Source organism: Cetorhinus maximus, chromosome 22, assembly GCF_964194155.1.
Source record: "Cetorhinus maximus chromosome 22, sCetMax3.hap1.1, whole genome shotgun sequence".
In the NCBI taxonomy this organism is placed as follows: Eukaryota; Metazoa; Chordata; class Chondrichthyes; order Lamniformes; family Cetorhinidae; genus Cetorhinus; species Cetorhinus maximus.
Window position 1 is genome coordinate 72,493,526 of NC_135900.1, and position 27,110 is coordinate 72,520,635.

A 27,110-nucleotide genomic window follows, 5' to 3' on the forward strand; every position below is an offset into this window, starting at 1 on the left:
ACCTTATCAAACCCTGTGACATTTGAAAAGATCTCTATCAGGTCACCCCTCAGCCTTCCTTGTTCTGGAGAAAAGAACCCCAGCCTGTTCAATCTCCCCTGATAAATTTATCCTCTAGATTCTGGTATCTTGTAAAGTAGGGGGAAGGTCAAGCCAACAAACAGGCTATGTTTCAACTTCAAAAGCATCCACCACATTTTTGCTCTTGAAAGGTCTAAAGCCCACAAGCTGGGTTTTGGACATCCCCCACTAATGAGAATTGGATCTGTTTGAAGGCAGCCTTCACAAAATGGTCGGCGCTGTTTTTGGGGACAGGATTTATGGAATTGGAGCTCCAGCGCCATCTTGGAGAAGCCGGAGAGTCTCACCATGCCCGCAAAATTCAGGGCAATGTCTGTACAAACTAGTCTGCGTAGTAATTGTTTCTTATGGGTGAGTGGAATGGTCAGTGCTGTTTTCCTGATAGAATCCACTGCCTGTAATAGGAAAGGATGATGTAAGTGTTGGGGACTGTACTATCGGAGCAATATTGTGACTGAAGAGTTCCATTGTTCTGGAGCCCTTTGATTGCTGTTTGGAGGCTAAGGTAACCCAATCATCTAATCCAGTGTCCTGGGCAGTACTTATTCCTCAACTTATATCACTAAGGCAGTTATGTCTAATTGGTAGAATGTATGAGTTGTAATTTAATTTTAATGTTGTCATAAACCCGAATGATACTTCGATGTCAAATGATCTTTCAAAATAAATTGCAACTTCCCATATCCTCCGAGATTTGCCATTAGGCTTATTTAGAGTATTCCTTGAGCATAAAAATCTAGGCTGACAGTCCAGTATTGAGGGAGTGCTGCACTGTCGGTGATGCCATTTTCGAATGTGACGTTAAACTAAGCCCCCAGTGTCCCCCTCAGGTGGATGGAAAAGATCTCCCAAAGAAGAGCATAGTGGTATAGTGTTAATGTCACTGGACTAGTAATCCAGAGGCCCAATCTAATGCTCTGGGAGCATGGGTGGAATTTAACTTCAATTAATAAAACTCTGGAATTGAACGCTAATCTCAGTAATAGTCACCATGACAACTATCATCAATTGTTGTAAAAACCCATCTGGTTCACTAATGTCCTTTAGGGAAGGAAATCTGCCATCCTTACCTGGTTTGGCCTACATGTGACTCCAGATACGTGTTTGACTCTTAACTGCCCTCTGAAGTGGCCTAGCAAACCACTCAGTTCAAGGGCAATTAGGGATGGGCAACAAATGTTTGCTTTGCCAATGATGCCCACATCCCATGAAAGAGGAAGAAAAAGAAACTGGGTTGTTCTCCTTACAGCAGAGTTTAGAGAAGATTTCATTGCGATGCTCAAAAGTATCTGGAGTTTTGATGGCATTAATATGGAGGTCAGAAACCAGAGGACACCGATTCAATGTAATTATCAGAACTAGAGGAAGATGCAGATAAATTGTTGTGTTGATCTGGAACATACTGCTTGAAAGACTGGTGGAGCAAATCCAATGGTAACTTTCAAAAGGGAACTGGATATCAAATTCAAAAGGAAAAAATTGCTGTGAGGGGTGGGGTTAATTGGATAGCTTTGTCAAAGTTTTTTTTTCCCTTATTCTTTCGTGGGCAGTCGGCGGCGCTGGCAAGGCCAGCATTTGTTGCCCATCCCTACTTGCCCTTGAACTGAGTGGTTTGCTAGGCCATTTCAGAGGGCAGTTAAGAGTCAAGGTACTAGCCCAGTGACATTAGCACTATGCCACTGTGCTTTATGCACCAGGTTATGTACAGAATGGTCTTCTCCTGTGCTCAGGTATACTCTGAAATAAGCGAAAATAAGAAATAAAAAATATTGCAGCTACTATAGATATACTAAATAAAAACAGCACGCATAAATGATTTTTATTCTCTCCCATCTTATCAAGTGTTTTCCACTCACACCAAGTCTCATAAGCTATTACTACTTTGCTCGCTGATCTACATTGACTCCCAACTCAATTTTAAAATTCTCATTCTTGTTTTTAAATCCTTCATTGGTTTCACCCCTTCGCATCTCTGTAACCTCCTGCAGCCTGACAACCCACCGAGATGTCTGTGCCCATGTAATTCTGGCCTCTTGTGCATCCCCAATTTTAATCGCTCTACATATGAAGCTCGTGCCTTCAGCTGCCTAGGTCCTAAGCTTTGGAATTGTGTGCCTACACCTCTCTGCCTCTCTACCTCACTTTCCTCCTGTAGGACACACCTTAAATCCTACCTTTTTGACTAAGTTTTAATCATTTGTCCTAATATCTCATTTCATGGCTCAGGGTCAAATTTTACATGATAATGTTCCCGTGAAATGCTTTGGGACATTTTACCACGTTAAAGGAGCTATATGAATTTGTTGGTGTTGCTCGGTTCACAAGAAAGAAAGGAGGTATGCAGGGTTGATATGTCCATGGTTACTTCCTGGTTGTTCAGAGCTTGAAAGACAAGGTTGATGAAAGACTCATCTTTTGAAAAGAGGGAGATTGCAAGAGGTGTTAGTTAAAGAAGAACACACACAGTTTGATGATTGTCAGGTGAGTGCCATTTGAGTGAGGGAGAATGCACAGGAGAGATAAGCGCAGTGTTCTGATACTGACAGGAAGCATTTGTATGAGACGGACAAAGGGCATTGTAGTAGCATTTCTGAGAGAGAGAGACAAGGAGATAGAGACCACAGGGACTTTGCAAGAGAGCTTTTGTTTTGAGTCATGCTGCATGACTGATATTCAATATTAAATTAGAGGAAACTGAGTAACAGAGGAGAGGCTCTCGACATATCGCTGATCCAGATTTGGAAGTAAATGTTGCATGAGAGGATTGTAACCAAACCACTGACTCCATCTCCATTCAAATCAAAACTAGAAATATTGATTCTCCATTACTGAAGGTTTTGGGTTATAATAGCAAGTTAAATCCAGGATTTACAATTACTGCAATTATGTAGGGCTTTAATGAGACACCGCCTAGAGTACTGTGTAGTTTCGGTCTCTTTACCTAAGGAAGGATAGAATGGATGCAATGGAGGCTTACAAGACAGATTACTGAGATGAGAAAAGGGCTGTCCTATGAAGAGAAGAGTAGAATGGGCCTATATTCTGTGGAGCTTAGAAGGATGAGAGGTGATTTCATTGAAACATATAAAATTCTTAGAGGGTTTGACAGACTGGATGTTGAGAAGCTGTTTCTCCATCTATAGTCTGGAACTAGAGGGTCACAGTTTCAAGATAAGGACTTGGTCATTTAGGACTGAGCTGAAGAAAAAATTCTTCACCCAGGGGTTATGAATGTTTGGAATTCTCAACCCCAGAAGGTTCACTTGTTAAGTATATTTAAGACTGAGATCAATAGATTTATGAGCACTAAGGGAATCAAGGGATATGGAGATAGGTCAAGAAAGTGGAGTTGATTTAGATGATCAATCGTGATCTTATTGAATGGTGGAGCAGGCTCAAGGGGGTGTGTGGCCTACTTCTGCTCCAATTTCCTATGTTCTTTTGCACCAAACTGAACCTTCTCTCAGTTTTTGCCAATTCGCACAGCTCCATGGCCGGAATTTTCCAGCCCCTCACACTGGCAGGATCTTCCGGTCCCGCCAATGTGAACGAGCTTTCAATGGCTCGATGGCCCAAGCCGTGAGGGAACCCACCATGGGGTGGGCTGGAAAATTCCAGCCCCCTACCTTAAGAATTATCATGAGGAACAGCTCCAGGAATGTCAGTCACCTCCTCTCTGGTACAGCCACCAAATGGCCAGTCTTCAAGGGTGAACTTATAGGCAGTGAGTGTTGACAGGGTATCCATCATGGGACCATGCTTGGCTTTGCCAAAAACAGTCTTACTTCTGAGTCAGAAGGTTGTGGCTTCAAGCCCCCTGCAGGACTTGTTCACACAAACAGTTTGATGGAGCCCTTTGCTGCCAGAGGTGCTGTCTTTCGGATAAGATATTAAACAAGGCCCCTTCTGCCAGCTCTGTGCTCAAGGAAGAGCAAGACGTTCTCGTGGTATATCGGATAACATTCCGCCCTCAAGTAACATTACCAAATTAACTAGGCACTCATCTATATAAAACATAGGAGGAGTAGGCCATTCAGCCCCTCAAACCTCTTCCACCCATTCAATTAGGTCTCTTAACTCCATCTACCCATCATGGTTTCCTAATCTTAAAACCCTTGCCTAACAAAAATCTATCTATCTCAGTTCTTCAATTTTCAGTTGATCCCCAACATCCACAGCGTTTTGGGGGAGACTTACAGGTTTCCCCTTTATGTGTAGAAGTGCTTCCTGATACCCTCCCTGACCGGCCTAGCTCTAACTTTAAGGTTATGCCTCCTTGTTCTGTACACCCCCACCAGAGTAAATATTTTCTCTTTATATGCCCTATCAAATCCTTTAATCATCTTAATTACCTCCATTAGATCACCCTTTAATCTTCTATACTCAACAGAATGAAAGCCTAGTCTCTGTAACATGTTGTCATAACATAACCCCTTTGAAACCCCCAACTTATTTGCTGTGTGATCTTGGATGCATAAATTGCCACATTTCCTTATAATAATTCCTTGCCTTTCAACAATAATACATCTGTAGTATACTATACAAATACAAGTGCTATTCAGTAAGGGGATGTCAAAGACGAGCACAATCCTGTACTCAAGAGATGTTCTTGAATGAGGCTTTTTTAAGAGGTGTTACGAGGGCAGAAGCCTTCCCTGCATTTCCCCTGTCTACCCTAGGGGTGCTGAGGGAATCTGTTGAAATCCAGTGACAGGAATGTGAACTCCTTTAAATTTACAGGCAAAGGCCGAATTCCTCTGCAGGTTTGCCAGGGATGAGATCAACGCACAGTCAATAACGTTTGCAGTTTGATTAAAGGTTAAATGTACCACATACTCACAGCTGATGCCTGATGTGACAATGTCTGCTTCACTGCAAAAGCTACACACAGTCGGGTGACTTCAACCCTCCTGTTGGCTTCCCTTCCTCATCCTCCAATCTATGGTTAAGATCTTATTTCCTATACATTTTTCTAAATTGTTCTAATCAATAGGCGTACCCATTCTGATGTCTTACAGAAAAACATAGGCACTGGAATAGGTCATTCAGCTCCTTGAGCCTGTTCCACTAACTCATTGTTTGGTGGTCAGCCTAGCATAAAAGGAGCCATGCAACCAAAGAAACAATATCAAGTCTCCAGTTGGGAGCGACAAAGTGAATTTAAATGTAAAAATATGGTGCCTGTCCTTCAAGAATAGCACTTGAACAGATATTTTAGTGCTCGAGTTGAAGGCTGTGAAAAGAACTAAGATTTAACAACAAGATATAAAATGGAATTTGACATGAGTGATCCTTCTGCATAAAATGGTTTCTCTTACTGTTCCTCCGTCTTAATGTCGAGCACCAGCTGAGATCAGCTAACAAGGGAAAGGAAGCAGGAGCCTCCCTGCTCTCCAACTCGTTAGATGCTGACTGGATAGATATGCTGAGCCATCAGGGGAGCATAAAGCGGCTTTTAATCACGTCTTTTAAACTGTCTGCTTTCATTAGTTCAGCTGCTCGGCCGTTAACACCAAGAACCTCTGATGCTAACAAGACATCTTGTACTTAATTTATTTAGTAATTTAAAAATATTAATGGAGGACAGTAAGGAGAAAGCCCAACAGGACTGATCAAACACGGTGTGGAACATGAACTGCTGGTACATGGAGATGTCACGCCAAGTAAAGCAACGGGTCAAATGTCAATAACAACCAGCATGTGACTGGAGTAACATATTCTGGTGTTTTGCTTATATTACCTTAAGACAGAGAGAGAATCCATGTAGAATATTTTTCCACACTCAGTTCAAAGTACCCAACAAAACAGTTTCTGGATACACTGAAGACTCCCTTTATGAGTCAATGACTGACATAGTCATGCACGGGCATTAAAGGACAGTTTTTCTCATCCTGAGCTTTTTCTTTTAATGAACTTCAGCATGCCGCGAGAGGAAATGTAGTTTATAGCAATACCTAATGCGAGCGCTAAGGGTTCTGCCTTCACTGTGGTGTGAAATTCTTTTTAGTAGATTTTCACTCATTGCCCTGTGTCTCCCTCAGCTGCTACCCCCAGTTGGTTTAGGCCTGAGGGGAGCTTTTGAATCCAAAGTTATTGGCTCAGATTACGCAGCCAAGATGACAGCATGTTTAATGGTACACGCTGTTATCAATGTCTAATTCAACCAGCAACTTGTGGTGAGGGAGAGACAGCCTGTGAACCTTGAATTGCTGGATGATCCACACTGTCCCACTGTTACAGCAGCTCACTCTCAACCTCCGCGTGAGTTTCAGGAAACTACTGCACTCACACATTAATTAACCATTAAACTCTCCACAGAAAGTTAGGGCTGGTACTCAACTGCGTGAGGACCCATTGTAAATAACCAGATTTCTGTTTCTACTGACACTAATAATAATTTAAACTGTGGAGTCGCAATCCATTCTTTACAGGCAGTAAATTGTTCTGAGAGATTTAAAAGAATTAAAATTTAAAATGGTTAACTTTTTTTTTAACTTTCTGTTTCTGCTTTTCTTCTCCCTATCTTAATTCAATCTTTCCCTCAGTTTCTGTTTCTGCAACTAATGTGACTTAAATGCACCCCCACTCTTATTCCCATCTTCATCATTCCTCTATTGGTCTCCAATCCTTTTAACTAAGTAGTTAAGGAGATAACAGTCCTATCATTCACGAAGGTCCCAGTTGCCCTAACTGTGCTGTTGTCAGCTCGTAATTTCAGCAAGTTAAATGGAGAAAGACTGAAGAAAGCTGCAGCACAGAGGGATTTGGGGGTCCTAGTGCATGAATCTCAGAAAGCTAGCATACAAGTTCAGCAGGTAATAGGTAAGACAAATGGAATGTGGGCCTTTATTTCAAAGGGATTGGAGTATGAAAATAGGGAAGTCTTGTTAAAACTGTACAAGGCACTAGTTAGACCACACCTAGAATACTGCGAACAGTTTTGGTCCCTATCTAAGGAAAGATATACTGGCATTGGAGGCAATCCAGAGAAGGTTCACTAGGTTGATCCCAGGGATGGAGGGATTTTCTTATGAGGAGAGGTTGAGTAGGTTGGGCCTGTACTCATTGGAGTTTAGAAGAATGAGAGGTGACTTTTATTGAAACATATAAGATTCTTAGGGGGCTTGACAGGGTGGATGCTGAGAGGTTGTTTTCCCTTGTGGGAAAGTCTTGGACCAGAGGGCACAATCTCAGAGTAGGGGGTGCCCATTTAAAACAGATGAGGAGGGATTTCTTCTCTGGTAGCCAACCTGCGGAATTCTTTACCACAGAGGGCTGTAGAGGCTGGGTCGTTAAGTATATTCAAAGCTGAGATAGACAGATTTTTAAGTTATGGGGGAAAAAGCAGGAAAGTGGAATTGAGGATCCTCAGGTCAGCCATGATCTCATTGAATTTTTTTTTTAATTTGTTCTTGAGATGGGGGCGTTGCTGGCCAGGCCAGCATATATTGCCCATCCCTAACCGCCCGAGGGCATTTAAGAGTCAACCACATTCCTGGCCTAGAATCACATGTAGGCCAGACCAAGTAAGGGCAGCAGATTTCCTTCCCTAAAGGGCATTAGTGAACCAGATGGGTTTTTACAACAATTGGCAATGATTTCATGGTCATCGTTAGACTTTCAATTCTAGATATTTTTTTTATTGAATTCAAATTCCTCCATCTGCCATGGTGGGATTCGAACCCAGGTCCCCAGGAGTATTACCCTGGGCCTCTGGATTACCAACCCAGTGACAATACCACTTTGCCACCGCTTCCCCGGAGGAGGAGACTCGATGGGCCGAATGGCCTACTTCTACTCCTACGCCTTATGGTCTTGTATGATTAACACTATGCCACCGCCTCCCCCTAGGACTCCAGTTCTGCAGAGACTGGCAGCCCTCTGGAGTTGGAGGTTTGCTGTTGGAAGTCGTGACTGTGGACCAGAGGTTTCTAGCTGAGCTCCAAGCAGCCTCCTTCATCAGTGCTTATCTTGGCATTTTCACTTAGAGTGACCACTCTGCACTTGACTGTGGGGGGGGCATCTCAGCCAATCTGATTATATTCACAACAATAACTCACATTTATATTGCATCTTTAATGTAGTAAAATGTCCCGAATCAGACCAAAAAAATGACATCAAGCCAAAAAGCGAGCTATTGGGACAGGTGACCAAAAGCTTTGGTCAAAAGAGGCACTTTAAAAGAGAGAGAGGTGAACAGGATTTGGGAGGAATTCCAGAGCCTCAGGCTGAGATAGCTGAAGGCATGGCCAACATTGGTGGGGGAAATGACTTGGAGAATGGACATTAGGCGAGAATTGAAGAAATGGAGTGTTCTCAGAGGGCTGGAGTGTTAATAGAATCCAAGCTGGTTGGCAAAGTCAAGACCAAGGCACACAGCTTTTCTTTACTAAGGGAGCTTACTGACTTTGTTTAGTCTCATAGCTCTCCTCACAGCCACCCAGTGTACCAGCTATCCCCTATTTATATGTGCGAGTACCTAATTAAACAATGTCCTTCGCCTGTGTATCTTAACAATTTAATTACCAGTCTATTGACATGGAGCAGGTTGCAGGATGGGAGAGGCAATGGAAGGATTTGAACACAAGGATGATAGTTCTTCTACCACCATATCATCCACTCTCTTCCTGTCATAGTCCTTTCACTACTGAAATCCTTATCCATGCCTTTATAACCTCTAGGCTTGACCATTCTAGCATACTGCAGGCCCACCTCCCACATTCAACCTTCCATAAACTTGAACGTGTTCGAAACTCTGAGGCCCATGTCCGAAGTCTCACCAAATCCTGTTCATCCGTCACCTCTCTGCTTACTGACCTACATTGACTCCTGGTTAAACAACACTTTTTAAAATTCTCATCTTTGTTTTCAAGTCCCTCCATGGCCTCGCCTCCCCCTACCTCTGTAACTTCCTCCAACTTAACAGCCCTATGAGGATATTTGTGCTCGTCTAATTCCACCTTTGTGAACAACCCCAATTTTAATCACTCCACCACTGGTGGCCATGCCTTTAGCTGCCTAGCCCTAAGTTCTGGAATTGCCTGCCTAAACCTCTTTGCCTCTGTACCTCGCTTTCCTCCATCAACACACTCCTAAAAACAAACCTCTTTGACCAAGCTTTTTGTCATCTGTCCTACTATCTCCTTATGAGGCTCAGTGTGATAGTTTGTTTTACAATGTTCCTGTGGCATGTGGGATATTTTGTCATGTTTAAGACACTATATATATTAAAAAAAGGTGGTTGTTGTTGTTGTTGCTTTTCGTCAGAGTGTTACCAGGTCGGAAACAATGTAGGTCAGTGAGCACAGAGGGAGCGTCGTGTGAACAGGATTTGGTGCTAGTTTGGATATAGAAACTTTTTGGATCAGCTCAGGTTTATGGAGGGTGGAAGATGGGAGGCCGTCTAGCAGGACATCTGATATCCAAATGAAAACACCTTCCAGCGTAGGTTACTGGTTTGTGATTTGGACCAGGAACTATTGCTTACTCCTTCTATTTTGTCCGGGATTAATTTCTGAACTGCTCCAGCAACAGCAGAGCGCAAGGACAGAATCTTCCGCTCTGAAGTCTAAGTTTGGTGGAGGATGCGGGAGTGCAAATTGTTCGAGGGAGGGGGTGGCAGGACTGCTGAACGAGGGTGATGTTGCCCTGTTCAGCTTGTAACTTATTCACCGATGCGGAGCACAGCAAATCTCATGGCAGGGGTGGACAGAGGTCACTGTCCCCGCCGTTTCCTCATGGGGTCAGAGGTGCAGGCGCAATATTTAGAGGGTTCCCCCCAACAGCCTCCCTCCCTTCTCCCCCTTCACTCACCTCCCAGGTCCAGCCTCCGCTTCACCCTTCCACCATACACCCCCCCTTCCAGCCTGCGCACAGCTTGTGCTCCCAGCACCCGATATAAGTCAAGTTCTGAGTGGACCCTAAGAAGGCAAAATCAACGTCTACTGACCTCAAAGTCGTGGAATAAGTGAAGCTTGCTTGGTGCATGTCACTTATATACAGTCGTAAAAGTGAACGTTCTAATTTCCCACCAACGGGGAATTTAATTCCAACGAGGTGACCTTTTAATGACATGCATGACATGCTAATACATGCAGAAGGGTTTCCCGACACTGTTCGTCAGGAAGCTCCACCCGCCTTTAACCCACCTTTCAAATCCCCAGAACAGAATTCCGACAGTTCATCCTGATGTCAGGAAACTGGTATTTGGCCTCACGCCAAACTGAGACTCCCCCACCCGCCTTGCTTCCCGCTGCTGAAAGGACCGGAAGATTCCGCCTCAAGGAACAAACCTGGGACCATCAGTCTCCGAGGCTCAGTATTAAACCAGATGGCATTCAAAAAGATTTTTTTTAAAAAGGAAGAAACGTTTGGGACAGAATTTGACGCGTTCCACAGGAAATGATGCAAAGTAACTTCTGAGGAAACGATGCAATAAAGAAATGGAGAGAAAATATAAATATCTATTAAGCTGCTAAAGGTTGTGTTGTGAACAGCTGAGCAAAAATAAAGACACAGATAACCTTTTGTACAATGGGAGAATTAATATATGAAGTGATTATAAACTGAATTCATTGCACCCCAGAGTGATACAAACATTATCGCAACGTTGGGATAATAAAGTTTTCCTCCTGTCTGATCACTGCCCTACATCTGCTGTACTCGCTTGCTGTGTGATGCCAGTGCAGCACTTAGGGCGCACTGTAACTGCACTGAAACAGCAGGCCTGTCTCTGCACAGCAGCAAGCTGAACGCTTGACAACATGTTCGCTCTTTGGTCTTGATGTGGAGTTGCGCAACCCATAATATTCACCCAGGATCCATAACTCATGCATGCAGGCAGCAGTCGGAATGATTCAGGCTAAAAGGGCCTTGGAAATTCAGTACTTGGGTCCACATAGGACATTTTTTAGGATGCTGAGTGGCTGTATCTGAAACGAGACAAGCCCAGGGTGTGACGGGTGCTTGTCTTTACATTATTCTTTAAAATAAACCAAATCGAACATGTTCCCAGGAAACTAATCAGTTGGGAACACTGTTCAACTATATGCACCAGAGCTCCTCAAAATTGATGCAATATGATCTTAGCTGCTTCCTACTCCTAGGGCTTTTGAATCCCTCAGTCAGACTGAAATGAGAGTAAGAAACCCTCATTGGCAGGAATATTCTGCTCTCTCGTGGTGAGCTTGGGGGCAGGAAGGGCATTTACTTAGGCAGGATGGTGGGGTTCTGCGCCCACACTCCCCAACCTACCACCTCCACCAGAATCAAAGGCCCATGGTCGACCTTCCTAAACCCACTCCCAATTCAGGCCCTTAAGTGGGCAATTAATGACCAGTTCAGGGTCTCATCCGGCCACTGCTGGGATTAGCCCAGCTGCAAATGGGCCTGTTGCCATGCGGCGTGCATGACAGCTAACTCACAGCCAGCTTGTCACCTCTGGTGGGGTGGGCAAGGTGGTGTGTGCAAGCTGAACACTTGACAACGTTTGGTCTTTGGTCTTGATGTGGAGTTTTGAGCACAGGAGTGTCGTCTGATTGGCTAGCAGCCCTCGGTAGGTCAGACTTGCGCCCCCCTGGGGTCTTGATTCCAGAAGAAGGTCAGCTGGTGACCTCGCCACTGCCTGATTGGCATTCAGTGGGCCTTGCTGAAAGAGGCAGCGCAGGTCTGTCAACGGCAGTGTGAAGTTCCGTACTGCTCAGCTCTCCCCACCCCCTCCCGCCTCCATTCTCTGCCCCAGCTGGGGCTAAAAAACCCAGCCCCTAAATCTGTCCCAGGAGGCCCTGTTAGAAACCGCCTACACCAGGGAAGAATCAGCCGACACTGCTTTCCACAGTCGAACTGCCTGCTTGTTCTTAGAAATTGCTGGCTTACAAATGACGAACAGTTGAGGCGCTGGAAGACTGCCATTGCCTGTGGAACTGTCCCCCAAAAAAATGTCAGCAGAGAGAAGGGGAGATAAAAGCAAGGAAGAAGGGATATGAAAAAGCCAGTGCTCTTCCATTAAGGCAAGAGAACTGAGCAAGAGGGTGAGAAGAGGGGGAAGGAGAGGGTCCAGTGGGCAGGAGGGGGAGACAGAGAGGAATGCACAATCTCTGATGCAGATCCATCCACATCTGTGCTTTGAAAGCCTTGCGCATCAGTGAGAGTTTGCAGCTGTTAAAAGAACTGTTGCCTGACATTTACATCATCTAGACTCTGCTAAGAAGTGAATAATGAGGCATTAAACTGACCCATTTAACAGTCTCAGATATGCTACGGCTGCCACCAGTCCATTCATCTGCTGGTTAAGTGCATGCTGTGTATGTGTGTGTGTTTATGAGCAGCTAAACTCCTTAGAACCAAATCAGCGCTAACTATTGTGTTTACACCACAGCTACAACTGCCCTGAACTGAATGACTACCTGAACATCTGAGCATAATGTGCACAATCTCAGCATTTTAATGAGGTGACTGCACAAACTAAGCTGCACTTAATGTCAGTCAAACTACTGGTTCAAAGTGACTGAAGTAGTCATACTCTGTTTTCACTGCAAGATTTAGGTCCATGTTTTGGGAATCGCATGTCATAATTCCATCCACTTCTTCACAGAAAACGGAAAACTAATTGCCTTGGTGATGTTGGAGGTAATGTGCCCTTCACTCACTGGTGTGACCCCTGTACATGAGTATGGTGCTCTGGTGGCTTTGTTACTGAACTAGTAATCCAGAGAATAGGAATTTAAATCTCACCAAGACAGTTTGCGCATTTGAATTCAATAAGTAAAAACTGCCAGATTGTCGTAAAAACCAAACTGGTTCACGAATATCCTTTAGAAAAGGAAACCTTGCATCCTTACCCAGTCCGGCCTATATGTGACTCTAGCCCACACCAGCAGGGTTGACTCCTAACTAGTCACTCAAGTCGAATCAAACTGAATGTAAGAAGAAAGAGCATTACCATCTTCCCAGAGCAACTATGGATGGGCAATGAATGCCAGCCTTGCCAGTGATGCCCACAAGCCAAGAATCTATTGAAAAGAGCCAGATGCATTGCAATGCACCCTGCGCCACTCAATCCCACTGTTCCACACACGGACTTGAATTGATGTTAACATAGCCTGGTATCTCTGTGACATCTTCCTCCTTCACTGGTGTCACAGACCTCTAGTTACTGCCATGTCAGCTTGGACAATGACTTATTCCTTCAAAAATTTACTTCCCAGAAAAGCACTTCAAACAAAGCTAAAGGAAAAGCAGACTGTGCCAGCTCTATAGATAACAACATTGGATATAGGTGTCTCCTCAAGCAGCCAAGCCACAGCCCGAGTGGACCGTAGTGTCTCCCATGCCCCCACTGAAAAAAAAGGGAACCCCACAGGAGGGAGAGGCTGCATCTTATCATGCTCTGGACTTTCTCCAGCCAAAGCAGTTGATAGGGTCATAGAATCATGGAATGGTTGTAGCACAGAAGGAGGCCATTTGGCCCATTGAGTGTGTGCCAGCTTTCTGCAAGAGCTACTCAGCCAGTGCCACTCCCCCAGCCTTTCCCCGTAGCCCTGCAAGTCTCTTCTCTTCAGATAATTATCCAATTCCCTTTTGAACGTCACAATTGAATCTGCTTCCACCACACTCACGCAGTGCATTTCAGATCCTAACCCCTTGCTCCGTAAAAAAACGTTTCTCCTCATGCCGCCATTGGTTAGACCATAAGACGTATGAGCAGAAGTGGACCATTCAGCCCATCGAGTCTGCTCTGCCATTCAATGAGATCATGGCTGATCTGATAATCCTCAACTCCACTTTCCTGCCTTTTCCCCATAACCCTTGATTCCCTTACTGATTAAAAATCTGTCTATCTCAACCTTGAATATACTTAATGACCCAGCCTCTACAGTCTTCTGCGGTAAAGAATTCCACAGATTAACTACCCTCCGAGAGAAGAAATTCCTCCTCATCTCTGTCTTCAATGGGCGACCCATTACTCTCTGAGATTATGCCCTCTGGTCCTAGACTCTCTCACAAGGGGAAACAACTACCCTGTTGAGCCCCCTAAGAATCTTGTATGTTTCAATAAGATCACCTCTCATTCTTCTAAACTCCAATGAATACAGGTCCAACCTACTCAACCTCTCCGCATAAGAAAATCCCTCCATACCCAGAATCAACCTAGTGAACCTTCTCTGGACTGCCTCCAATGCCAATATATCTTTCCTTAGATAAGGGGACCAAAATTGTTCACAGTATTCTAGGTGTGGTCTAACTAGTGCCTTGCATAGTTTTAACAAGACTTCCCTATTTTTATACTCCACTCCCTTTGAAATAAAGGCCAACATTCCATATGCCTTACCAATTACCTGAACATGTATGCTAGCTTTTTGTGATTCATGCACAAGGACCCCCAAATCCCTCTGTGCTGCAGCTTTCTGCAGTCTTTCTCCATTTAAATAATATTCAGCTTCTCTATTCTTCCTGCCAAAGTGCATAACCTCACATTTTCCCACATTATATTCCATCTGCCATATTTTTGCCCACTCACTTAACCTGTCTATATTCCTCTGTATTCTCTGTGTTATCCTCACCACTTGCTTTCCCACCTACTTATGTGTCATCCGCAAACTTGGCGAAAGTACATTCATTTCCCTCATCCACGTCCAAGTACATATTAATTATGGCCCCTGTACTGACCCCTGTGGCACTCCACTAGTTACAGGTTGCCATCCTGAAACTGCCCCCCACATCCCAACTCTCTGTCTTCTATTAGTTAGCCAGTCCTCTATCCATGCAATATATTACCCCCCAACACTCTTATCTTATTAAGTAGCCTTATGTGTGGTACCTTATCGAACGCCTTTTGGAAATCCAAATATATTACATCTACTGGTTCCCCTTTATCTAACTTGCTTGTTACCTCCTCATAGAATTCTAATAAATTTGTCAGGTGTGATTTCCTCTTCATGAAGCCATGCTGACCCTGCTTGATTAGATTATACATTTCTAAATGCTCTGCTATTACATCCTTTATAATAGACTTTAACATTTTCCCAATGACAGATGTTAAGCTAACTGGCCTGTAGTTACCTGGTTTTTGTCTCCCTCCTTTTTTGAATAAGGGTGTTACATTGGCAGTTTTCCAATCCTCTGGGACTTTTCCAGAATCTAAGGATTCTTGGAAGATTACTATCAGTGCATCCACTATCTCTGCAGCTATTTCATTTAATATCCTAGGATGAAACCCATCAGGTCCAGATGACTCATCGGCCTTTAGCCCCATTAGTTTTCCTAGTACTTTTTCTCTAGTGATAGTTATTGTATTTATTTCCTCCTCCCTTTTTCCCCTTGATTATTTAGTATTTTTGGAATGCTATTATTGACGATTGATGCAAAGTATTTATTCAACTCCTCAGCCATTTCCTGGTTCCCCATAATTATTTCCCCAGCCTCATTCTCTAAGGGGCCTATATTGACTTTGGCCTCTCTCTTCCTTTTTAGGTATTTAAATAAGGTCTTACTGTCCGTTTTTATATTACTTGCTAGTTTACCCTCAAAGTTTATTTTCTCCCTCTTTATTTTTTGTGGTCATCTTCCGTTGGTTTTTAAAACTTTCCCAATCCTCTGGCTTACCACAAATCTTTGCCACATTGTATGTTTTTTCTTTCACTTTGATACTCTCCTTAACTTCCTTGGTTAACCATGGTTGGTTTATCCGTTTCCTATCCCTTTCTTTTGTCACTCACTTTAAATCGGTGTCCTCTGGTTGCTGACCCTTCCGCCAATGGAAACAGTTTCTCCCTATCTACCCCCTCATGATCTTGAACACTTCTATCAAATCTCCTCGAGCAAATCTCCTCTCAACTTCCTCCTCACTGACGGAAGACAAAAGCTAGTTGCTAAGGATTTGTCAAGACGGACAAATTTCACACCAACTGCAGGTTTTGGCGAGATTACAGGCATGCTCTGTGAAGTCGCTTCCACCACACACGGAAGAGACAAGAGTTTGAAGCAGTTAAATTTGATAGGTGAAATCGGGGGCCTGCAAATCATCGGTTGAAAATAATTCCTCAGGCAGTGGAACTGCATTCTCACTGTGTCCCCTCCCAATTTGGTCACTGAACGTAGTGCTGAGGCCCAGAATAGCAGTACGTTTATAGAAACCGCTCCTGATGTTCCCGAGTGCCTCAGGCTGTATGATATAAGTGGTGCATGCCAGTAAATGGGAAAGATAGAACTGAGCTCATCAAAGGCTTATTTACATCGTGGTTCAACCTTTTGAGGGCTTCAAAATACAGGGTGGGAGGTCTGAAGTTTGGCTGTGGGACTTTATTCGTACACCTGTTGTGTAGATCCCTCAAAGAACAACCCGTATCCATGAACGGGAACTGGCGATATGGATGGGGAAGAGTTGCATTCAATTATAAAGGGCCCTGAATAAAGGGACCAAATATAGGAAAGTGAAATGAGGGCATGGAAGGCTGTAATAGCAAACATCACTATCAGTAGTGACAGACGACAGCTGTGTGAATACAGTAGTTAGGAAGATAGCTGACAAAACAACCAGAAGGGAGAGGAGAATTTTTTTCACACAGCAAGTTGTGCTCTGGAATTCACTGCCTAAGAGAGCTGGGGAAGCAGATTCGATATGAACTTTCAAAAGGGAACTGAATAAATACTTGCAAAATATGAAGGTTTGCCAGGTAGCAGGGAGAGCAGAAGGATGGAACCAATTGGATAGCTCTTTCAAAGATCCAGCAGAGGCACAATGGGTCAAATGGCCTCTTTCTGCACTGTGAGATTCTAAGACTCTGTGTGTGTGTGTGTGTGTGTGTGTGTGTGTGTGTACAGCAAGGAGTGGATGGGCCGAATGGCCCACGGTTCTGGTGTGACTTCTAGGTAATTCCACAGCCTCAATTATATTTGAAGGGTATATTTCTATTAAAAACACTATACTGAAGCTCCCCTCACAGCCTGGCTGATACAACCTGCGTTCGGCTGCTGGCCTGCACTGACTTCCCAGATCTCAGCTGGATTGGGGTTCTGCAACTGGCCTCAGTTCCACTGAGAGGATCAGGTAAAATCAGACACTCATTTGCATGTAGTGACCTTTGCTGGAAGGAGGGCAGGTTTGCATACTGCCATCTAATAGACTGTGCCTGCACTCACTGTGGATGCTTAGAAATAAAGATTTAGGCAATTGGTTCACATGGGACTAAAGGTTTTCCTCCATTAAAAAGGATAGAAAATTATATAAAGTGGGTTGTTAACTTTTCCTTTGGAGGATATACTATTCCAAGCAACCTGCACACTTTGCCCTGCCGGATTACAAAATTCTTCTTGAACATATTTCCGCAAAATGTCTTTTTGGGGGGAAAAGTTGTATTTACGCAAGTGTAGCTGGTAGGGGAGTGGATGGAAAGTGGATCATGTGCAACTGTAAATTATTTTCCCTCTGAAACTATAAACATCAAGCAATTTGTCATCAGTAAATGCCTCACACACAACCGTTGTGTTGGAAAATCTGTCACCCCTTAGCTGGCTGCAGAGAGAGAGAGAGACAAACCACAGAGAGTGACAGAAAGAGTCAATCAGGTTTTTGAAGCAGGATGCTGCCAGGCAGTCAGGTCCCACAAACACTGCAAGTAAAATTAAAACAACCCACTGAGGTGGAGGAGGTCTTTACATCATTACTCAAAAACCAGTTTTACTAATTGAAAATAAGTGAATTTGACTATAACTGTTCCTGGGTACTTTCACAAGCTGCGAAATAAATCAGTGTATCTGTCCTTGTCTAATTCAGTGTTGAATGATCCCCCTCTGGAGGGATTGAAAGAACATATTTCAAAGACATTAATACCCAGACCAGATGACAAAATGGTACTATGATTACACTCTTGGGCTATCACATGCTTAGATATTCAGTACGAGCTCATTGCTAAACTTAAGACATTCAGATCAGTTGTGGGTTTGACTAATTACCAATCTGCCAAAGACAATATCTAAAGTATGATCATTGACTTGTAATGCTCCCATTCTTAACTAAGTCAATGCTAAATAGTGAGAGCATCCTTCAGCTTCAAGAGGCAGTCTCGCCATCAGAACTTTGTTCAAACATCAAAGTCATTAGAATGAACGATCAATGATTTCAAAAACTATTTTATCTAAATTGGGACTCCTGATGACATCAAAGGAATGTGGTTTGCTGAGGTAATCAAGGCTGTAAACATTGGTCCAATCTTGGACAGGAGGCTTTCAGACATGAGCCAGTTCAATAAATATTCACTCAATATAATCAATATATTAATTCATGTATTTATCTATTCACTCTTTCCTTTCTTCTCTTTATTCCATTTCCCTTTTTCTGCATCTTTCATGGTATCTTCGCAATCCATGTGACCGCAAGTTACAGCTTGATCTTTTACCAGAGAATAAGGGAAAGAAAAAGACAGTGCTAACCCAGCAGTCATATCAACAGTGACAGCCCCCTATTAAAGCCAAAGGTCCTTAAAACGTAATGGAGGGCTTCACCAATCACTCCGAGTGCAGGGATAGCAAGCATGCAGCAGACACTAGCTGTCCAGTCATAGAAAGCAACAGAAATACTGGATATTACCAGCATGATAGGAGATCACAAAGTTCAAAGTTAACTTGCCCAGCAATGTGAGAGAACTGAATTAACATTAATGTACTTGGAATGACAAAATTACTAAAGCATCGCTGGGTTAATGACTATATTGATACTGATGTTAATTCAGTTCCTTTGCCTTATCAGTCAACAATATCACCTGCAAATTTCCTCATCAATTTGTGAAGGGAAAACTGACACTCCATGACAGAATAGCTATTACAGTCCGATCATATCTTTTACAGGGATTGTGTTGGTACAAAACGCTTGCCTGTATTTCTGAACAAGGCCATTTCTGAAATGCACAAGAAAGATTGACCTACATTTAGATATAACCAAGCTTTTGGAAGGCACTTCATTTCTTCAGTGTCTAAAAGAAGGATTTGAATTTAAGTAGCACCTTTCACAAACTGAAGGGGTCCCAAAACACCTCACAACCTCGAATTAAGTATTTTTGAAGTCTACTTACTGTTGTAATATAGAGAAATGCAGCAGCCAATTTGCACACAGCAAGGTCCCTCAAACAGCAAAGAGGTAATGACCAGATAATCTATTTTAGCGATTTTCCCCCTTGTAAGGGAGCAATGGATCTTGGTCAAGACTTGTCCTCGAGAGGACAGGCGGTGTCTCAGTGTAGCGACCCGTCTGATAGAAGGTGCCTCTAACAGTGTAGCCCTTCCTCAGTACTGCAACAGATGTTGGTCTGGACTTTTTTTTTATCCTTAATCCTTAATAAACGCACAACCTTTTGACTCAGAGACAAGTGTGTTACTCATTGCCAAGGCTGACAAGTTAAACCTAATGGTGAACAGTCACTGCTCCACACTCTCCAATTCTGTAAAATAGAGGGTCCACAACTAGATGCCTCATAAGTTCTGCAAACTGTGTCATGGAGCCCAATATGATGGAACAACAGCAATCTTTTGTTCCTCACTCCTCTGGGTCATATTCTGAATTGTAAGCTGTATAAGGTGGATCAAATTACATACATGTTTAAGGAGTTTTGTACAACTTTCACATGATAGGGCCAGGATCCAAGGTGTCAAAAAGAAATTGCAATTGATCCTCAGGGTTAAACGAAGAGCAGGTTCTTTTTTCATTATTCTTTGATGGGATGGGAGTGTTGCTGACAAGGCCAGCATTTGTTGCCCACCCCTAATCACCCTTGAACTGAGTCACTTGCTAGGCCATTTCAGGGGGAAGTTAAGAGTCAACCACATTGCTGTGGGTCTTGAGTCACATGTAGGCCGGACCAGGTAAGGACGGCAGATTTCCTTCCCTAAAGGACATTAGTGAACCAGATGGGTTTTTACAACAATCGATGATAGTTTTGTGATCAGCATCACTGAGACTAGCTTTCAATTCCAGATTTATTAATTGAAGTTAATTCCCACCAGCTGTCAAGGTGGGATTTGAACCCAGGGCATTAGCCTGGGTCTCTAGATTACTAGGTCCAATGACATTGCCACTGCCTCTCCTAGTTCATGCAAGGTCAGAGCATGTAACTTTTCCTTCTCCTATTAGGTGTGGTGTCCTAGTAGTTATGATACTGGATGAGCGTTCCAGAAATACCAAGTTCAAATTCCACTACGGTAAGCCGGGGAATTTAACTGAATAAATCCGTCAAAAAGTGGGCTTGTCGAACTGATGTCAAAATCCACCCGACTCACTCATGTCCTTCAGGGAAGAAAGCTTGCTACCCAACTCAGTCTGGCCTGCATGTGACACTGGGCGCACAACGCAAGGTTGACACATTGGGTTCGACTTTAGCTCTGTGTAAGTGAATGGGTTTTGAGTGAGTTAAAATCGGGCCCCATTGCTTTTTGGCGACTAAAGAGGGGTAATATATGCTGCCTTTCTAGTGTTGCCCACATCCCAATAAGTAAAAATAAATTCCCGTGGCTTGGAGTCTACAGTTTGAGCCAGTAAGCTATTTGACCACATAAGGCATTATTCACGTGATTGATCCTGTCCTGACCTGACAGCCACAGCGTAGAACAGGGGTCAATAGATAACAATAAGGATCAGGCTCAGGCGATTTTTCTGCTGTCTGGGCCAGAGGCAGGATCAATGATCAAAGCACACAAGTCAATACCCCAGCTCAGACAAAAAGAAGGCTGGGATGTGAGATATTACCTTCCAGACTGAGAATCTTAGAACTTGTACAGGTTGTGCCTTAAGAGATCAGACATATTCCATCAACATCATCCATCCTCTGTCCCTCTCTATCCCTGTCACCTCCTCCAGCCCTACAATCCTTTGTGATCTCTGCATTCCTCCATTACTAGCCTTGTGTGCATTCCTCCGCCCCCACCATTGGTGACCATGCCTTCAGCTGTCCAGGTCCTAAGCTCTCAATTTCCCTCCCTAAACCTCTCTACCTCCCCACCCCTCTCTCTAAGATGCTCCTTAAAATCTAACACTTTGATCAAGCTTTTGTTCACTTGCTCATATCTGATATGGCTCGATGCCAAATTTTGTCTTGCTGCTGTGTGGCACCTTGGGACGAAAGCACTATCTAAATGTAAGAAGTTGTTGTTATATGCAGCCAAGCCACTTAGTGCAATCTATTTTGGGAAGCAAACCAGTGTAAACTGAAGATCGCCTCATCAAAGCCACAGGTAACTCGGCCAAGCAAAGCAACTATTCTCTTTTCTAGAGAAAACTGGCCTCAGAGACCTTCAAAATTATGTAGGGGTTTGATTGGGCAGGCGTAGAAAAGGTATTTTCACTTGTGGGAGAGTCGAAAACTAAGGGTCATAAATATAAGCTATTTACTATCAAATCCAATACAGAATTGAGGAGAAACCTCTTTATCCAGAGAGCGGTTAGAAAGTGGAGCTAGCTGCACTGCAGGGCATCATTAGGCATAGTTGCATTGTAGGGAAAGCTGGATAAACTGGAGTGAGAAGAGAACCGAAGATCAAGCTGACAGAGTGAGATGAAGTAGGAGGGAGAAGGCTCACGTGTAGCATAAACATCGGCACAAACCCATCGAAGTCTGCCATGCACACACCTGTTGGATTATGACTTCTATTGAATGTACTGCAATGCACAAGCCCATTAAGCCGAAGGGCCTGTTACTATTCTGTAAAATTCAATGTAATTTCCAACTGAGGTCTTTTCTTCTTTCTGTTCAAGTGCTTTGCATAAAGCTAACGTGAGGCCAGTCGTTCAATTTTCATCTTCAAGGGCTCCTCCTCACAATACGCACACCAATGATCTATAATCCCAGAACGAGGACCAGGTAGGAATCAATTTTCTGGCTGCCTGGGCAGATCTATTATTTTTGTAATAAGGAGAGATGACACGGTTAAATAAAGACTTGCTCACCCCCGCACCAGTCTGCGCCTCTGAATCCGTGAAACAATATCACTGTCTGAGAGCCTTCCCATCCCCAGTCCTCACTGCTTGACACACTGAATTAGATTCATGATCATTCAGCAGCAACTCTCAAATAAAACATTGTCTGGAATGGCCCTGAAACCCTCTCAATAAGCAAATGATTTTTAAACAATTCCAATATCTAAATGGTACATTATAGTTATTCCCTTGAACAGCCATGCAAGTGACAGACATCAGCAAGCAATGAGCAGGGAAAGATAGCTTCTGACACTCCTGATCAAGATTAATCTAGCCAGTTAGATGATAGGAAACAATATTCAGCAGAATCGTGGATAATATTTTTTTTGTTTTATTATTGTGCCAGGTATGAAAGATTGGCTGGGAACTGATAAAGAATACAGCTCACGTGTTTGTCTCTCAGAAGACTGTGGAATGGATGTTTGCCATTTTGCCCTGATAATACCATTTGACAATCAGCAGCTGGACACTGTGCTTGGTTCCAGACCCTCCGCCACTTTCACAAGCATGGTGTTGCCTATCTCTGAAAACCTAAGCTTCTTTTTACCCAAGTACAACATTGGCCCAGGTTTTGAGCATTTTGAAAAAGGTTCTGAGGGACAATATTAATCGTCGTTTAGAAAGACATGGATTAATCAAGGGCAGTGAGTTTAGATTTGTTAAGGGGAGGTCGTGTCTGACTAACTTGATTGAATTCTTTTGAAGGCGTAACAAGGAGAGTCGATGAGGCTGACACTTGATGTAGTTTACATGGATTTTAGGAAGACTTTTGACCAGGTGCCACCTGACAGGCTGGTAAGAAAAGGAAAATGTTCATCACATGTAAGGGAAAGTGGAAAGTTGGATCCAAAAGTGGCGCAGTGGCAGAAAGCAAAGGGCAAAGGGCAAAGGGCAATGGCTGACGGGCGTTTTAGTGACTGGAAGGCTGTTTCCAATGGGGTCCTGCAGGGTCCCTTGCTTTCTGTGGTATACGTCAATGATTTGGATTGAAATGCATGGGGCATAATTAAGGCGGTTACAGATGATACAAAATTTGGCTGTGTGGTTGACAGAGAGGAAGAAAACTGCAGACTGCAGGAAAGTATCAATAGGCTGGTCAGAAGGGCAGAAAAACGGCAAATGCAATTCAATACAGAGGCTACTGCATTTGAAGAGTGTTCTGGTCACATTACAGGAAGGATGTGATGACATTGGTAAGGTCACCATGGGGATTTCAGAGCATGTTGCTAGAATTGGAGAATTTTAGTGATGAGGAAAGATTGGATAGGCTATGGTTGATTTCTTTGGAATAGTAGGGACAAAGAGGAACTTTAATTGAGGTGTATGAAATTATGAGGGGCCTAGAAAGAGTGGATAGGAAGGACCTATTTCTATTAGCAAGGGAGATCAATAACGAGGAGTCCTAGTTTTAAAGTAATTGATGGAGGTGTTAGACGAGAATTGAGGAGAAGCCTTCCCAGAGGGAGATGAGGATCTGGAACTCATTGCCTGAAAGGGTAATAGCGGCAGGAACCTTTAGTGCATTTAGAAAACACTTGAATATGCACTTGAAATGCCATGACCAAGAGTAAGAAGGTGGGATTAGACTGAATAGCTCTTCTTTTGGCCAGCACAGTCACAATGGGCTGAATGGCCTCCTTCTGTGCCATGAATTTCTATGATTCTATGATTTTGCTGCCAAGAATATCGTGTTTAATGGCGCTGGCTGACATTTGTAACCGGTCTCCAGCAATTTGTGGTGAGAGAGATTCACCCTATGAATAGCTAAAGTTGACAGACGGCCGGATGATTTATGCCACTCCACTGCTAGCCTTATGAAGACCGCAGCTTGCTCTCAATGCCCCATGAGTCGCAGGGAATTTGCACATTCAACTCACCACAAGAAAGTTGGGGCTGGTACTAAACAGCATAAGGACGGCTTTAATGACCAAATTTATGTTCCTGCACTGACACTCAGCCTGTCTGAGCCAGGAAAGGAACAACTGAAACTGTGGTCTCATTCCTGTAGGTCAGAAATTGTCCTTAGGGATGTTTTAAATGTTAAATGTTTAAATTTTCTCTTACCTGCCCCATCTGTCTTTTTGTTCTCTGACTCTTAATCTGATCTTCCTTTCCCACTCCTTGGGCAGAATTTTCCTTTCTGGAGACCAAGTCCGGTGGCGGAAGCGAAAGTTGGAGTGACTTCCGCTGGAGAGCGGTGCAGCTGAACACGCGAGATCTTGTGATGCTCAGCTCAATAATTACCGCAGCCGCGAGGAGCACATCAAATCTCACAGCGGGTAGGCTTCAATGTCCGGGCGCCATATTTGAATGGCGCCCAGGCAGCATTCTCTCTGTTCCTCGACTCCCCCCACCTCCCCTCCGCCTCAGTCTCACCTATCCCCTATGCCCAGCCTTGGCACAGAGTGTGTGACAGGCAGCCAATAGGTCTCAGTGACAGTGTAAAAGGAAGGCCAAAGCAGTGTCTACTGACCTGTGAGTCCAGGAAGAAGTCTACCTGGCCATGTGCATGCCACTTACGTAGTCGTGAGACAGAACGTTCTAAATTCCTGTGGAGTGCTTAATTTGGAGGGGAAACAAGATTCTGGTGCATTGGCATTTAAATGAGTCTTCATGAGATGCAAATAGGGTTCCCCACATTGCTCCATGGGACACTCGACCCACCTTTTAAGCTGCCATGGAAATTGGGAGAACGAGATTCCAAACTAATTTCCTGACGTCGGGAAACTGATCTTTGGCCTCCCGCCACATCTTGGTCCCCCGCTTCCCACGATTCCCTCCACTGGCGGGTCTGGGAAATTCCACCCTTTATTACTCTTTCTGTATCTGACTTTTACACTAGTCCCTTCTCTATTGTTCCTCTGTTTCTCAAACCTTAGATCTAATTGTCTGAGGAGACGCTTGGTGCTGTTATATAAACAGAAAATGCTGGAAAACCTCAGCAGGTCAGACAGTTTCGATGGAAAGGGAGGAACGGAGTTAAGGGCTGGACTTCCACCTTCGAGGCGGGTAGCAGGAGTTGGGAAAATTCCCGGCATGGCCCATCCGCTTCAGGAGAAAGTGCCCGCAAAGGCAGGTTCTTCATTGCCAACGGGAGGGTGCGGGCTGAAGTCGGGCCAGCCAACCCAGGAAGGAGGTCAGAGGCGGCCACAGGTGCTGCCATATGCCAAGGCCTACGTTGGTGATGTGGGACTTCGTCCCAGTTAAAATAAAAGCACAAAGGCTCTCTAACCCTCACCCTTCACACCCCCCACACACTCTCCATGCTCCATCCATGCCACCTCATGCCTCCACCCACCTTGTATGGCACCTCAAACCCCCTAGGGCAAGTTATGCCCCTCCATTCACCCCCATGGCATCTCATGCTCCCAATGCCAAGCTATGGCACTTCCATTTCCATTGCTCCTAAAGAGTGTATAGTGGGTCAATGAACCCTATAGTGACCGTAGGATGTGTTTAAAAAAACGCTTTCAAAAGTCATTCATTTATTACTTTCCAATATGTTAAAAAGTCATTTCACTATAGGGCAATAAAAGTGTCAATCAACCAGACTCTAAGTATCAATAACAGAAATCGCAAGCCCTTGAAACCACTTAACCTTGTGTAAATAAACATTGTGAACTTGACAGCGCAGAGATCAGGGAGCCAGAGCTGTCAATCAAGCAATGTTTTCCCTGGGTCTCGGCTGTTTCAACAAGGGTAATGGATTCTCAGCCAAGCATACATAATTTGTTTCCCAGTTTACCTGTACTTGATTTCTCCCACTCCCCCTCCCACCAGTTGCTCCTGATTAGGGTATGGCTTTAAGGACAATAATCAGTCTCCTCATTATTTTACCCAAGTAACCATTCTTCATGTGACTTGCTAGCAGGCTATTGAGCTGAAGGAGGCATCACAGCTAAACCACTTTCTGTCCGGACTTCATAGCTTCATCTGTTTCAGTCCAATCAGGAGTCACTGAACAGTAAAATTCCTGAGGTCAAATGTACCAACCCAGGCGAGATTAGCTACCTCAGCACAGGCTAGGGAAATGAACTGAGATCCTCCGGAATTTGGACTCAGTCGCACACTAATTTTATCAACTGGCCCCTTTCAGGAAACAACTGACCTCTTGTTGATCTAACTAAGTGTTTGTCGTGGCCTGCTGTTCCCAACGATTCTGGTGATCAGCACTGTTTAAATGATGTCCTGCAATGTAAATCCAACTTGCAGATTTGGGCCATCCATCCCACACACATTGAACACCGCTCCAGCCTCCTCCCCCCTCATCATGGTCAGAAGATGTACTCACCCCATCTCCCCCAACTCCTGGTGCTCCAGGGGATGGGACAGCGCTGGGAATTGTGGGCCATGATATAAGGAACTCCTGCCCTCAGAGGGCAGAGGCCCTTGATGACTCACAGTAGTAGCATTTGGTGAGGCGTGCAGGAACCTGGAGATGTGCTGAGGAGGGTAGCCAGTGTGATGTTGGAAGGGAAAATTGGGGGAAGGAGGGGGAGACGATCTCTGAGGGGATGGAAAACACCAACGCAAACCGATGGAATGAGAGAAGAGTGGAATTTTGCAACCTTGAAGGGCCTTGGTTAGGCTGCCTGCAATCTGCGCCACCTGCTTTAGCATAAGCCAGTCCCACAGTGGAGGCCTCAAGCAGGCCTGATGTTTGGCCTTTACCAATATGGCAGGCAGCACACTTCCAGTTTGCAATCAGGATGTGCTTCCTGCATGTGATAGTGGGGACCATTTAGAGCTCTTGAAAAAAAATTGTTACACGGCCAAATGTTTAGAACAATAACATTTTCAAGGTAGTCATGTTGGGAAGAACAAAATAGAACACGCTAATCAAATATCGCACAAGTAGATATTAGCGATTGAGCAATGCTGCAGCCAGAATGTTGGTCACTAGGACAAGTTGTTTCACATCCACCTGGTTAATGCAGGAGCAAAAGAACAAAGCTTAAAGATCTGCCGATGTTTTTGCCCCATTTAACCATGTCCGGGTGATGAAGCTTTCACCCATTCTGGGCATTATGATTTTCGCTGCTTGGGCATCTACATCACAAGCCCAATA

General features: G+C 44.1%; 1 protein-coding gene across 1 annotated transcript in view; it reads right to left on the minus strand.

Moving 5' to 3' along the window:
- The window catches only part of LOC144696788 (xylosyl- and glucuronyltransferase LARGE1), a 366,558-nt gene that overhangs the window by 268,086 nt on the left and 71,362 nt on the right, over nt 1–27,110 (minus strand). The gene's annotated exons all lie outside the window — the stretch shown is intronic.